We start from the raw sequence: 16,376 nt of genomic DNA on the forward strand, positions 1-16,376 counted from the left end.
TTGCAATAAAGAAGTCAGAAACAGTAAAATATCAGAGCAGTCCCTTTGCTGATTTTCAGCTAGATGGATCTCCGATCAGCAGTTAAACTTTCAGTAATGAGATATAAGAAGAAACCTTCAGATAAGAGATATCTGTAATAAATATGAATCCTCACAGCTAGAATATACTACCATTCATTTATGGTTGGAAAAAAAGACAAAGCTTTACTCTTTTATTGTTAGTGATTACTGTATCTTATTGAAGTAAATATGCTACCCTCTTTCTCCCCCTTTTCAGGTTTTCATAATTTCTCACTTAATTGTAAGATATTGAGATGAGCTGTAGAATTTTTATATTGATTAGGGGAAAAGCATTAATCCTAGCCAAAGTGCAGTTAGCCAGAACAGATAATGATCTTGAAATCCCTGGCTTTTAAATGTGCAATTTATCATCTTCCATTTGCAGTGATTCATACTAGTTCTGTTACAACCCATTTGTAAACTCTTGCTTGCATACTAGAATTATGTTTTATGTTATGTATTCAGATAATTTACATACTACCACCATATATTACACACAAATTGCCACTTCTCATTAAAAAATATTCCTACCAGAACAATTACATGTTACATATGCCATAAAACAAGCATCATAACATAACACACACAACTCAGAATAAACTTTATAGCTTCTGCTGTGGTTTTAGTGTAATATTTGATATCAGTATTTCACAGTATCTTACAGTAAAAGTACAGTTCTGATAATTGAGAAATGAAACAGATACTCATCCAAGGAATTTTATTTGGAATTTGGAGAATGATACTAAACAATTTTATATCTATCTCCAGCTTCTGCTCATTCAGTAAGAGCTGCAGCTATTTTTCAGTTCTGCAGCAGTAAACAGAGAAGAAAAAAAACTCCATCCAAAATAGTTCTCATACTGACCTTGCATTTTAGCAGTTTCTGCTGAAATTTCAACTAACTTCCAGAACAGGCCCTCAAAGATGAGACTTCAAAAGGGGAGCTGTCAAATAAACTTTTACTTAACTTAGTATTGTATCCTGTTGCCTCCTGCTCATGCTTCACATCCAATTTCTGAAATCTTTTCCAATTTCCACACAAAATTTTACTCTTTTTTCTAAATGTATCACCTCCACTTTTTGCAATATGAGACTTGAACAAACTGTGCATGTGCTTGCTTGCTGTATTAAACTTTTACTGTTCTACTTACCTATATTTTTAGAAGTTTGAACAAAGATATATCGTGTGACCAATCCCATATTAAATCTTGCTTTAACTATCCGGTTACTCAGTATCAAGTATTTACATCATTCAGATTATTCTTAGAATTTATATATCAAAATGCTTGCAAAACAGAACAAGTGTTTTAGAACAGATATCTGAGAAACAGTCTGCAAAATGAAAACTCCTGTGGGCAAATCTTCTGAACAGATGCACAGGCAAGAAGAATAAAGTATTGCAGGAGATACCAGTGTAAAAGGAATATAGACTGCAATTACACTGCCAAAGAAAGATACAAGGAAGAAGGCAAAAGGGAAGCTAGATGGTAATTTTAACATAAATTTTAACATAAGGTGGGAATACATGTCAAGAAGTGTGAGACAAGACAAGATAATGATGTTAGAGCAAAATGGCAAAATATAACCAGTAAAATTAGTCAGAACTTCAGAACCGAAGCAAGAACATATGGTAACTGGGAAAAAACAGTGGAACTATAGCAGAATAGAAATGCTGCTGTATATCAATACATATGCAGGAAATGAATTACTTATGAGAATTTGAACAAGATACTGGAAGGACAGAGAACACAGCAGCAAGTAACAAAATGAATGTAAATTAGCAAATTCAAGTGCCTGAAGAAAAGAGAGGTGAAATTACATAATCAAAAATAATCACTTTTGCCATATTTGCTCCATGGAGATGGTAAAAGAGAAATATAGCAATAATCTTCAGGACATCAGTAATGAAAAAATGAGGATAATTATAGTGAAACTATATCTAATACCGTGTTGGTAAGAAAACTGATGTTCAAGTTCTTAATTTAGTGGCATGATATATATTAATTTGCTGAATTTATGAAGAGCAAATTGTAGCAGACAGACCAAAAATCAACGATTTCTTACTTCTGAAAAAGCTGTCAGTTTAAAGTTATTGCTGTATAATAATCAGCCACTGACAAAAGTAATGGCTGTAGCACAGTACCAACATCAAGAGGCAGGTATTCTGCTGCCAGGAGCCCTATAGGAACAAAGATTAGAGTCTTGTCACAGTCTGTGCAGAAAAGCATGTATTTCTCAATCTAGCTCCACCATTTTCTCTTCTAAGTGGCAGTTTAAGTGCTACAGCCCATATTACAGTTCACTACACCTGCTCTAAAAGGCTAACATAACGTGATCAGCAAGTAGTGAGGCACAATAATAGTAGAATTTCAGAGTGAAAGAGTTAGTGCTGATGACTGAACATCCACACTATACGTGGTTTTGGGGGGTTTCATTCAGATTAGCTTTATTCTGGTTTCCTAGATTGAATGTCTGTCGGGGTTTGGAGTTTATTAGATGACTCCTGGAATGCATCTTTCAGTACAGTTTCAAAATCCAGTGGCATCCAGTTCATGTGCTCTGAGACCAGTCCTCACTGTGAATGGGAATCGGCTAAACGCAGATGACTGGGACGTTAGCTTCAAATGTTTACTTCTTATCTGAATTTAAATGCTAATGTAAATGCAACCTAAGACTGTATCTAGTCTTTGTACAGGATTAGTGTCCCTGATATGTGAGCACTTGTTGTAGAAAACGTAAGATGTCCTCCTTTGATTCCCTTTTTATTCCCAGTCTGCAGAAATTCTTTTAACCATGAAGTCTATAGATTTATTTGGGGAAGTCTTTTTACACAAGTGATTCTAAGGTTTTGTTCTGAAGCAACTAGGGCTCAGGGCCATTCTGACCTCTTTGGCATCAAGTTTCACAGTTGTGGAATAGTTGCCAGAAAAATCTCTGAAGCAGAAGCATTATCTCCTAAGCAGACATATGATACCTGAAGTTGATGGTCCCACTGCTGTAGCTGAAAGAAGCTATTGCAGGAGTATATGGTCACCCAGGTGGGTCATGTAGGCTGGAAAATAATTTGAATTAAACTGTTTCGAATGAGTTTTATTTTCTAATCAAAGCAAACCTTTTCCTTTCTATAGGCAGAGGTTTAAATCCAACATACACCACAATAATCAGCCCAGAAGGCCATGGAGCTGCAGATTTGCTAAGTTACAACATGTAGCCAGAGCAGGAGTCAAATGCTGGAAAGATGCTAGCTACTTGGCAGAACTTCCATTGTTCTTTGAAAAGTGAGAGCTATTAAAAGTAGTACTTTTCCACAAAGAAATGAAATATCTTAATGGTTTCCAAAAATTTAATTTAATGACCATAGCAAAATTCATATCTTCTTTCAATTTCTCAGATTTCCCTTTTCTGCTTCCTTCCTTCCTTCCCATCTTCTTTTCCAGTCAAAAAATACACGGGCAGATCAAAATGAGAAGAAAGAGAAATGATACTGCTATTTTTTCACTGGAAAAGTTTTTAACTTTTTGTTTGTTTGTTTCATAAGCAGTTTAACTCTCTTCAGTATTTTAGTACAAAAAAAGAAAAGAATTAAGGGGAAAAACAGTTTCAATTTCATACCAATTTCACAGTCTAAAAGTCTGACAAGATCAATCTCACTTCTTTCCCCAGTAAATAATAAAGCCTTTTCTGTGACAAAAATCAAGACAGTTTGGTGATCATGGGAGAAAGGATATATGTTCTAGAGGCAACAATTATCCCCATACCAACATGGACAGACTGAAAACTATCCTAGGATCTTTTCATCCCATAAAACATATCAATGAATGTGTCCAGGAAAGGAAGACAAGATGATTATTGCCTAACTAACTTTAACCAGTTATAATTGGGATTGTGGGTGCTGTTGAAACAAGAGATATTATTATTGGTGATCATACTATTTAGAACAACCTTAAAGAAATTTCGAATCTACTACAAAGAAATGAACTATAGAAAAGATATGATATTGTAAACTGAAGGAAAATTCACAATGAGGAACATAATTAGCTTACTTGCTTGTTTCTTTCTGCTTGTGATTTGTCCAGGAACAGATTGCCATTTTCACACATTTGTTTCTTATTCCCAATGATTTTTCTTAATTAATCTGTGGGTGAGTAGTTGTTTGTGAAAAAGTCACCATAAATATCCACTATTTCACATGAATTCAAATTACCTTGATAGAGTTTATTGTGAAAAAGGCATCTGGTTTCCATTTGGGCAGTAATTTTAGGACAGTGGGGTTTGTACCAACATGAATGTCAGGAAAGGTTTTATATTTGTTACATGTTTTAACACTGTCTGTATTGCACATTCCTCTTTAAATAATAAAGTAACTGCATATAAACAAATGCCTAAATATCAAGACTTAAGTGATGAAAATAAGAAAACTGAGTCAAAGAAAGTTGCTTTGTTCAAAATTACATCCCAAATAAAGAAAGAGTGGCCTTCTGATTTTGATCACTACAGTTTCAGCCCTGCTTCTACTATTTTAAACATGTTTTTCTCAGTGGATAGACACTACTTCAGAGGCAGCCCCACTGGTATCACAGCTGACCTGCCTGCTTGTGTGTCAGTCATATTCTCTGGGGACAGCTGGAGAGGAGATGTGACAGCAATGGGAGGCAACTGGCTAGCCTCACAGCATGGAAGGGTGACTTAGAGTGGCTAGTCTAGTCTCATCAGCCATATTGTCATGATCAAAAAATCTGGTGGTCATTGTCTAACTCCTTTCCAACCATACCACCTTATTTACGTATTAATGTGAGATGACAAGACTTCAGAGGCAGTTTAGAAACTAATCTTGTGTGGGCATATTGAGGCTCACTCAATAGTCCATGAGAACTGCTCAGCATACACATCAGGATTGTGTAAGTAGTCACCCAGACTTTTTCTCTTTACTGGAAAGTCCGACTCCATCCTAAGCTGAGATGCACCATTTTCATATGATGCCCATTTAATCTCCTGGAGAACAGAATAAATTTTAACTGTACATTGGAATACACCTCACTGCAGCATACACTGGGTGATTCAATCTGAGGCCCCACAAATACACATAAGTAATTTAATTAAGTTGACATGCAAGTAATGATGTGAGACGTACGTAAATGTGTATGCAGGATGAGAAATTTATCCTGAAAAACTGGTTTAGTTCCTGGAAGACTCCTAGAAATCACATAAGCATAAAGAAGGTCACTTGCATTTTTATCTGATGTAATCTTACACTGAGGGGACAAAAGAAGGTTTTACCTTGTGTGTCATTTTGACATAGCATTAGTCACTGTTTTTAAAGAGGAGAATGCATACTCCTGATACGTAATCCTAAAGAAGTAGAAACAGTTCCATGATTGCAAAGAGTCAACAAATATTTCCTTACTTTTATGTAAGTCCTGACATCTTAAAGCTTGGCTTCCTCCTGTTCATCCTTCTCTTCTCTTTTTATTTGTAAACTGTTATTTACAGAGGAATTCAGTGGCCTGTCAGCTGTGAGAACAAGACAGCGTGGTAGAGCATTATGTTCTTGAAATCTGTAAATACTTAAGATGTCCTTCTAAGTCTAGAAAATCAATTGATACGTGATGCAACACCCAACAAAAGCATGAGATTTGATAGATTTAACTAAGAGAACTAGCAAAAATAAAGCATTCATTTCTGAAATGTACTTGACTTAAAAGATATTGTCTGTGTTCATCTCGTAAAAACAATTAGAATATACTTTAAAATAAGATTGCAAACAATTTTCCAATAGGTTTAAATAAAACAAATTCTTTTTATTTTGTTTCTACAAGTAAACATGAAGGAAAAAGATATTGTTTTTCTCTACTGTGTTGTAATGGTTTCTTACACAGTAGGAGACCAAAAAAAAATTTTGTGTAATTTTAATCCTTGAAGCATCTCCAACAGATACAGAGATGATGAGGGGAAATAACATATATGTGTTTTGCGAAATAGCAGTTCCTAAAACTTCATGTTATAAAAATCACTAAGGATGCTTCTGCAGTGCAAAAGCACTATAAGCCAGTAATCCAGATTCAAAAAACTGAGGTGCATTTAGATTACAGTATAGAATTAAAATACCTTGGATGTAGCACCCAACTGGAAGACAAAACTGAGTTTAGGCTGAAGTTTTCAGGAAGTAACTTCCCTCCTATGGGCTCTAACAAGGGTGCCCCTGCTTCAGTGTCTATGCTTTAATAAGGGCTGTATCAAACAGTTCCCAGAACTGCAAGTTTCTGGCCTTCCTAAACATGGATTCTGCTGGCCAGTGAACTGAATGGGGAGTAGTGGAAAAGGGAAATAGCTGTTAAAACATGGCTATACAATGACAATGCTGAGAGTCAGCTCCAGTTAAGAAGAATGCTGCCAAAATATTCCTCAGGAGGTGGGATAATTTGCTAGAGCCATTGCTCCTCTGTCAGCAAGATCAGTTCCACCGTCTTTTACAATCTTGCAACAAAGGCACATCAACATATGGTGTAAATTTGTATTATCTGTGCAATTCCCACCATTAAAAACTTAAGTGGAATAGCTCTGCAATGACTCAGAAAGAAGGACATTTATGGACAGGCTTCTCTTTACTGCTAGTTTGTCCAGGTTTGACACTCTTCAGAACCATAGGGAGCAAAAGCCCCATTTAAAATACCTCTTTTTCTCCTCTGGAGGACTACCTTCTCTTTCTCTTCAAATTCCAGTTGCTGGCACAGGCACTGCTGAGCAGGATGGTATATAAAGCAACTGAAGAAACAAACAAAAAAATTCTTTAAAAAACCCAAAGAACACATCACACATTATTCCCACAACAAAAGCACTAGCATTAGTCTCCTAAGGAATTAGAGGCTGGAGGCCCCATGAATCCTGCTAAGTGCTGGGTGTGAAGTGTGCTCTGACCCCTGATCTAAGGCACTTATTAAGAGAGGAAAACACAGCACAACTTCCAGCCTTAGGATTTTGCTTGACATTTCCATCTTAACACTACTCATGCTCTCATCTTCAAAAGTCTAAGTGTAGGCCTGTGATCCAGAGAGGAACCTGGCCCTCTTCTGAGACTGATGCTTGGCATAAGGATTATGTTTTGAAGGACTAATTCAGAATATTCTTTACAATAAATATTAAGCATCACCATATAGCAAAATGCTAGTGTAAAAAGCAGCTTTTGTTTTATTTGAAACTAGGATATTGTGCATTATGACATTGTATTTAGCAAACACAGCTGTATTGACAACCTCCCAGGTGTTTGTCACAGCCATGCCAATACAAAAGTGCTTTTGCTATTTTAGGTTGTGCTGTGAAAGGAGGCTGTGTTGCTATGACAGCTGAAAAGGTCCTTCTGTCAGCCTACGCTGCATCTCCAGCAGGGGCTATGCCAACGTGGCTATCCTAGTGGGGACTTTGCAGTGTAAATGTGTTCTGAAATATCAATGGAGTACAAAGCCTGGAAATGGAAAGCATTTGGAAGCTGGGTACTGTTGCTAGTGTAAAGGAGATGTTTTATCTTTTAAATAAAATGGATTCTTTATCAGAAAATGTGGAGACACTTGTAGCTGGGCAGAAGGTATTTCTAGTTTCCAGTCCTGTCTGGAAGCCACCAATACATCCCATGATGTGTTGGTGCAAGCCCTTTGAGAAGCACTGGACATTGTGTAATTCCATCCAAACACTGTACCTTATAGCAAGGTACTCCATACGGTTTGGACAGTACGTATGGGAGTGTATATGCGGTTATTGCATTGCTTCTAAAGGGACATACAAGTCTGAAATTATGTACAGTAATGTGTGCAGAAGTGAGAGAGAAGGAAATCTTTATTGGAAAATGTCTAGACGACAGCCACAATTACACTCATGCTTGGAACTTTGTCATCAGTGCGCATGAGTCCACATTTGGTAGTATGGGTTGTGAGAAAAAATTCTCAGTTACCAGTTAACATCACTTTCTTAGGAATAATGGGGAAAGCTACATATGAAGGTTAGAGACATTGTTATAAAGATTATTGTGGGATTTAGCTACAAATAGACTCTACCTTTTCTCTAGCTGGGCTGGCCCAGTTGAAATAAAATAAAGGAATGAATTACTATAAGTGGCTCCTACTTTTTTTCAATAAAGAGCTATGCTTGTGTGTGAATTTGAAGAAGAGGAGGCAGGTAGTTTAACAAAGGCCTGTACAACATCTGGCAAGTGTCCTTAGGATGCTCAGTGAAAAGGACACAAAGCATATGCCTTTCCTGAGCAATCGCAATCAGCATGCAACTGCCTCTTCACCTGCAGATATCACCTGCTGAGATGGTTATTGGGAACTCAGCAGCTCAGGAGACAGATGTCTCCATACCTCACTGTAGTAATACTATTCTGGAAAACATGCCACAGTCATCACCTTTAGGATTTTCATTGCTAATCAGTGAAAAAGAAAAAAGAAGTAGGGAATACAGGGGACAGGAGAGCAGGCACTAGGCATCACAGGTACTGCAGTACTGGGAGAAGGGCAGAGAGGAAGACAGCAGGGTGTAAGTCTTGATGGTCCTGCCACTCATTTGACTAGCACAACTTTGGCCAATGGACACAAACTTAACTTCAGAAATAATTTACTGGTCCTTGTTCATTGCTGCTGACCAGTTGCAATTTTCTCCAGCCTCCACTTCAAAAGAAAATTAGGTGCCTAATGATTTGAACCCCAAAGTAGAGACATTTGTTCCAAGTGTCTTCCAGAGGACTTCCAGACTCCTCAAAAAGACTATAAAATGGAGGCTGCCTGACAGCGTGCTCCTTCCCCCTGCCTGATGTGCCCTCTCCCCCTCAACCTGACCTCCTCGTAAACAGCACATAGGCAGGGGCTAATTGAGCATGAGCCACCTAAGGCCTGTCTAGCAGGCAGATATGACTACAAGTCAATCATCTCCCCCTCCCATAAATAGGGGGCAGCCCAGAGCCCATTGAGCTCTCCTGCACGGCAGTGGGCTGCACTGTGGGAACTCCTCTTGAGCAGGGACACCTCTCAAGGTTACTCCTTGAGGTTGAGAGATTCCTCAGCCATGACAGATCCTTGGTAAGCGATTAACAGCACACTGAAACTTTGCAAACTTTGCGAAACTTGCTAGATTGTATCTTTGATTGCTTGTGCATGTAATCCCTTAGACATAAACTGTTGACCAAGACTCCTTTGCACACTTTACACATAATTCTTAGACATAAACTGTTGACCAAGTCTGGGACTAGGACTGGATCCAGCCACACCCAGGCTCCTCTGAGGAGGAGTTTGGAAAGCAAGGGGGTCCTTTCTGAACCTCGTGACTCAATGGGAGGGTCTCCTTCGCACACACTCCTTTAGGCGTGAACCATTGACCAAGTCTGCGACTTGGATTGGATCCAGCCACACCCAGACTCCTCTCTGCAGGAGTCTGGAGAGCAAGGGGGTCCTTTCTGAACCTCGTGACTCAACAGGAGAGTCTCCCTAACACTTTCAGTTGACCCTGTCCCCAACGCAGTAAATAACTGAGTGAACCTTGCCATGGAACCTCGTTAAATCATTGCCTTATTTACAATTACACTTTGTTAAGTCACTATCTTACTGCAATAAAACGTAGTGCTGCTTTTCTCCTACGAGTGAAGTGCATTGCTCCACTCATCCATGACAGACTGTCCCTTTCATATTTCCAGAGCTCTTCAGAAGCAGGAAGAATTCTGATTATATATCTTGAGGTGGTGACAAAAAAAAAAAAGTAAGGAAGGAATTCAAATACTTTACTGTAGTTCACCATAGTTCATCATAGGCATGGGAAAACCATTTCTGAAATGCTGTTCACTCGAAGGCTTAAAAGCAGACTAGCAAATTACATAAGCACTGATTTTAAAAATGCTGATAAAAAATTAAATAGGAAATTAACTACCAATATATAGCAAATGATGTAAAACCTTTACAGCCACAATATAAAGCACATGCATGCTGGAAAAATACATGTCTGAAATGTATTTTCCTCTGAAGTTGTTTCCTCCATCCTATGACACAGTCCTGGAAGTTGGGCGGACCTGTAGTTGGCATTGCAAAGCCTTTAGCTTCTTTTACAGAGGGTGGATCTGAAGTTTCATGTGAAGCTTAAATTATGACAAAAAGACATTAAAACTTCTGAGAAAAGATGGGGGAGAGAGAGAATCTGTTTCTCTCAGCCAGGCTTCTTTCCCATCCTCAATAAACATCAGGAGGTCAAAACCACAATATTTTATGTAGTACAGGTCACACTACTGTGAGTCAATTATCCTTTCAAAGGGTATATGAAGGACATGAAAAACTGGAGGCCTATTTCAGTCTAAAGGCACTTAAAGCTTGAAAGGGGATGGACAGTTTGTATAGTACACCTGAAATGGAGCAACAGAAAAGTAGTTTATGGCCTGGCTGCAACACAGGCCAAAGTGATGAAGAAGCAACGTCCCATATATAGGAAAGAAAACAACCTCATCTGAATGTATGCTAGGGAACATACCCTACATTACTGACATAGCTTCCTGTCTACAAATACCGAAATCCCTTTGCTCTTGCACAGATATATCCTATGTCTTTGGATCATATGCAGATTCGATGTAGGAAACAATCTGGAGTCAGTATCTCAAGGCAAAGTTATTGCAACCTGTGTACCCTATCTTGTAAATAATACATGGACTTGAAAAGCAAATTAAATTCCTTTTGAGATATTCCTCTCCACAGTGTGTACTCTGATTGACATTATTCCCTCTTCAATTATGTTTCTATATGCCTTCTTTTGCTGCAACACATCGTACATTTCCAAAGTAAATGGGATGCACCTTGATTTTTGGGGGAGCATATCAGAGACTGAGGACAATTGAGAGTACAAAGACATACGGAGTCCACAGACAAAGCACCTGAAACTGAAATCTCATTTGATTCCCTGTCTGGTAAAATAACAATTTCTTTCAACTGATCGCACAATGGATATATATGTGAGAAAGATAGCAACTTGATTAAAAAGAAAAAAGTAGCCCTACTTCTACTTACGGATGTGAAATAAAAATAAATTATTGTGGTAATTTCCCCATGACCACCCAGTACACCACACTTCTAATGGGCCTATGTAACTTGTAACCTGTACATTGTTGCTAAAACCTTTTGGCTTGTACCTGTTGTTGCAGGAGCCCAAGTGGATGACAATGGACACCATAAACTATAGCTGTCTGGAGAGGCTAAGCTTTTCTAAAACTATTTAACAGCATATTTTCCTCTCACGTAAATTTTTAAGCTGGTGAATTAATATATAGTATTTAGTGCTTTGTAGACTGCACATAAATAACAGTCTATTTGATACAAGACTATTATTTCTGTGCATCAGAATTACCTATTGAAGAAATAGGCTGAGAAATATTAAGACTCTCTGTATTTTGATTTTCAGATTAAAAACAGAGGTACGTATTCACTTTATGCCTCTTGACTTTTCTGCACTATGGTCTAGCTGAAAATTCTAGTACATCATTTCTCTCACACAGAGAAAGTTCCTGCTGGATGTGACTCTGCTACATCTACTGATCTCCTCTGGCCACACTTTGACAAACACACTGTTACAGGCAGGATGAGCCGAAGCATTGATTTCAGCAATGCAGGGAGCTTCTGGCATTCTTGCAACAGATGACGTGTGAAAAAAAACAGTTTGGACAAATGAATGATATTAGAGTGTAAGTGTTAGTAAGGGTGAAAGCATTTTCAAAAACATTGTCATTGCATTTAGAAGACTATAAGAGAAATGTAAGCTATTTTCCAGAGAGTGAGATGTCATGATTTTGACAGTGGTTTATTGCTCGCTTCAGCGAAATTAAAAACTGGTCTTACACAGAAATGTAGCCCACAACACTACTGATCAGGCATGTTTCATTCACATTTAAAATGACGGCTCTGGAAGTAATGATATATAGTCATCTATTAATTTCCAGCTTCCTTAAATAAAAATTAAGATTGTAGATAATTCAGATTATTATGTCTTTTCCCTGTGAAACATTAGGAAGCCCATCCCTATTTTATGGTCCTTTTAGCTTCCCTCTAATTCTGCTTCTAGTTTAACAGGAAGTCAGATCTTGGTATATATACAAGCACAAACCAAGAGAAAACACAGGTTATCTCCTTTTATAGCACAAAGTAATCAGCTCACCTTTAAAGGAAACTGTGAAAAGCTTGCTTTCTTCCTTTGCCCCCAAAGCCACCCCTACAACATATCCATTTTAAACCTGCCTTGCTGAGGGCTTTGAATCACCAGCCCCCACAATACAGATAACTTTCTTTGACTTCTTTGCAGAAAGATTTCAGCAAGCTGCTTAGAGAAACCTATGCTATGGCTTCTGCTAGTATCTCTGTGCCATGCCCATGGTTGACTGGCAAGGTAGCAACTGGGTTATGTTTGACACCCTGACATTTAGAAGCCAAGACACCACAGGACAGCCAGCGATCACTATATACAATTGTACCATCACATTGACTCCAAACTGCAAAAGCATGTTTGACTTTTGTTTTTCCTATTCTTCACAGCCCTGTTGCACTGGGAATGGCCCAGCCAGTCCCCTTGTTGTGAAATACGAGACAATTCAAAAGCACCTTCTTCTCAGGAACCTTTTGCCATTTCTAGATAGCCACAGCACAAATGTTTTGTAGACTGACCAGATGCACAGAGCTAGTTAAGCTACCACAACTGCCATATCTCGCCACTAGCTGCCCACCTCATTGCTGCCTGGCTGCCTTTGTTGTGATCAAGAGTCAGGGTTTATATGCCCTATTTGTCCCACTCCACCTTTCTTTGCCTCCCCACTGGCAGAACGTCTGTACACAATTTGCTAAAACAAGCAGTATCCAGATATGAGACTGATCATGGGGTTTCATTTAAGTTGTGCCTGCTGGATTTAGGTTGGGGGAATGCATTCTGAACAGTAACAAAGTACCTGTGATGGACTACCTTGGATGGGGACAATGACAGATATGCTGGAAAGGAAGAGCTGAAGTTCCAGGGCCTACAGTAGTTTACAAAGCTGGATAAGGGATTCATGATTTTCAGTTCATGCTACCCTGCAGCCGGTACATCACTTTCTTGTGGGAGAAAGAGCATGTGTATTTCCTGCTGGAGGTTTTTCCTACCTATTTCTGAGGGCTTAGCCACTACAGAGAAAGAATTCCAATTGTTGTATCTAACAATGAACAAATAAACTTTTGTCTGGGAAGGAGAGTGAGTGCTTTCAGATTTGGAATTTAATTTTTTTATTAAAACACTTCACGGAACCCCCTCTACCCCCCTCCCCCCGACAGCTGTTTTAACCAGAACCAAAGCCAATGCTAGGGTTTCAAAAGAAAGAATGAATGAACTGTAAATCTAATTAAAAGTCCTTTCGTCTTCCATATAGACCCAGCTTTGGAAAAATTCTGGCCTCGTGTGTTTCTGCTTCCTTTATAAAACTATAAGGAAGCCAACGAACTGAATCAACTGACTATGTACAGCTATATGATCTCAAACTCCTATTTCTCAGGTCTTCTGAGAAACACGTGTTTTCGACAGGAAGCACTGCAACACCATTTATCCTTTAAAAATTTGGGAGTGCTTTTGATCAGATTGAGATATACTTAATCCATCCACACTTGTGGCTGCGAAAAAAGAAGATACTTCAGGTTCTACAAAAGATGAGAGAAATTGACTTTCACTGTTTTTTTAAAAAAGGAACTTTTGTGAATCAGTGTCTTGGCAAGACCTCCCAAATTATCTTGTGTTCCCAGTCTTCGCTTCCGAGAAAGTTTGAAGTAGAAGACTCCTTTGCAGGAGATTTCCTTTCACTGTGCTGATTCGAAATATCTGTCACTGATTCCTGAGTCTGCCTATAGTGCAAACAACAGCAATTCACAGCCTGTGATCTTATAGGTAAAATAGAAAGTAAAAGTATTAGGTAAGACTGATGCCCCATTGCCCCCTGTCTATGCACAGGGACAGCACATTTTGCTCTTCATTCATACCATGAGATAGTCTCTGCCTCAAAGAGCTTGTTCTTAAGACATATCAGTGAAGACAAGGATGAAGGGGGAAAGAGAAGCACAGACCACTTATACTGTATTTTGACGAGATGATAAAATTGGATTTCAGGACTCTTGAAGCTAGTCAAAAACACTGCAGCAGAGACACAAAGTACTGATCCACTACGAACTCCAAAAGCATTTGAAAATACTGGAGGGTTAACATTGCACCATCAGCAGTTTCTAGGCAAACCACACATTGCCAGTCTCCACCATTTAACTTTGTGTTACATCAGGTATCCTCTGCTCTCTATCCTTTGCAGCAAAAAAAGCATATAAACTCAGATATCACATTACATCATGTGCTATGGCTAATTATTAAGAAAAGTATAACTGTCCTTAAACCAGAGCATATTTGTGCTTCTGTATGGTCTGGTATAGTAGAACCAAATCTCCTGAAATTCTGGCAGTTTAGCTGGCAATCTTTGAGCCAGTCTTGTCCTCCAGGCACTTCTACCAGTCTTTGGTCTGCTGTTATTAGGCAATAATTTCTTATCTTAGCCAGATTGTATAATAACCTGAAAAAGTCATTGGATCAAATAGACAATGAAGCTCAAAAGTAGGTGAAAATTACATGAAATATATCACACAAAGGCACTGGAAATGCCAGTGTTCTCTGTGGGTTTACAAAGGATTTAATGCTAAATCTGCTGAAATGAAATATTGAAGTTCTTGCATATAGAGAGAAGAACTACAGGAACCCAGGGGAGGGAGAGAAAACGGCTAGCAATGCCATTATTGTCTGACACAAGAGACATGAAGAAGATGTTAATAGAGCTGGAGAAACTATAAGGAAAACAATTTTTTTTTTGTTTTAGACCAAAGACCTGTGATCAAGGAAAGCAAATACTTTGTGCCTCTTAAAAGAGCTTTTATGCAGAGCTGCACAGAAGTCATGTAATTTAAACCAGTAAAGCTGCACGTTACACTTAAGGAATACAAATGCAGCTAAATCTTTGTTAGGAAAAGAAAAATTCTCTCCAAAGAAAATTCTCTGGGTGACATCTCTGTATAACACTGAAGATGATGAAGAGTAAGTGCTGATGTTTCCAGAGTGATGAGACTGTCACGCTAGTTGCTCAGTTTTTGTTGCTTCTTCCCTGCTTGGATCCCTTAAAGTGGTATGCTGTGAAGAAATTGGAGGCTCTTTATGCAGTATTAGAAATATGCATAATTTAGATTCTTTCCTTCTGTGTTTAAGTTCTTTTTTCAGATGCTGAGAAAAATCCTATTTAATTGTGATTAAAGATTTAATGCTAAATGCTTCAGATTTGCTTGGTTTATCTGGTTTCCTATGAGGATGTGTGATTTTCCTCCTCCCTTAAATTTCTGGATGAACTGTAATTAGGAAGAGTCCTTTAGTAGTAGGAATTAAGTGTGAAGAATTAATTTACCTATGTTCTATGCGTCCAGAAGATCGTATCCAGATACTCATCTGGATATTTGTTACGCAGAGCCGTTTTTGATTTCGAAATTTTTTGTAATAGGTAGGCTATATCATTTTTTTCTGCAGGTGGCAGCACTGGGGAATATCTGCTTACTCAAAATTGACAGTATGATTTAATGATGATTAATGATTTAATTAATGCTTTATGCATACAAAATAAGTAAAAACTTAGAGAAAAGCAAACTAGGAATTACCAAAAAAACACTTCCAAACTCATACTGCTACAGTTCTCTTTCATCTTTATTACTGTTTTCATCCAAATGACGTTCTGATATCTTTTAAAATACAAACACTTGCACAAATTTTACATGAGTTTGCAGGAGGAGGATGACCATTCAAGCTGGCCAGTGAGTCAAGTAGTTTTTGGCACTTTAGAATCGTATTCCACAGTAGCGTTCACTAAATTCTATGATACTGTTTCTATGATAATTCTATTCAAGGAAGGGTTTTTGTCTAATGCCTTTCATGGCCTCAGATATACCTCATGATCACTGACATTCAAATGAAGTAGCTGGGAATGCTCTTCAATCCGTAAGTTTTAATTTGGCTTCATCATGTTGTCTCTAACTTCAAATTGTCCCAGGTGTTAGTCTTGCAAATTATATTTACCTGTTCTTCTCACTCTCAGTTTGTGTTCATTGATATTACTGATCTTACTGGATCTCTCACAGTAGGAGTACAAGGAAATGCTAAGTTGCAGAATAAGAGATGTCATCAGGAGGAGTGGTACACACACTGTGTGGCGTTCCGCTGTATATGAAGTGGTGATTCCCCAGGGAGAAATGCTGAATTTTATGGGCATCTTA

The sequence above is a fragment of the Dromaius novaehollandiae genome, chromosome 4 (genome assembly GCF_036370855.1).
Source record: "Dromaius novaehollandiae isolate bDroNov1 chromosome 4, bDroNov1.hap1, whole genome shotgun sequence".
Taxonomy (NCBI): domain Eukaryota; kingdom Metazoa; phylum Chordata; class Aves; order Casuariiformes; family Dromaiidae; genus Dromaius; species Dromaius novaehollandiae.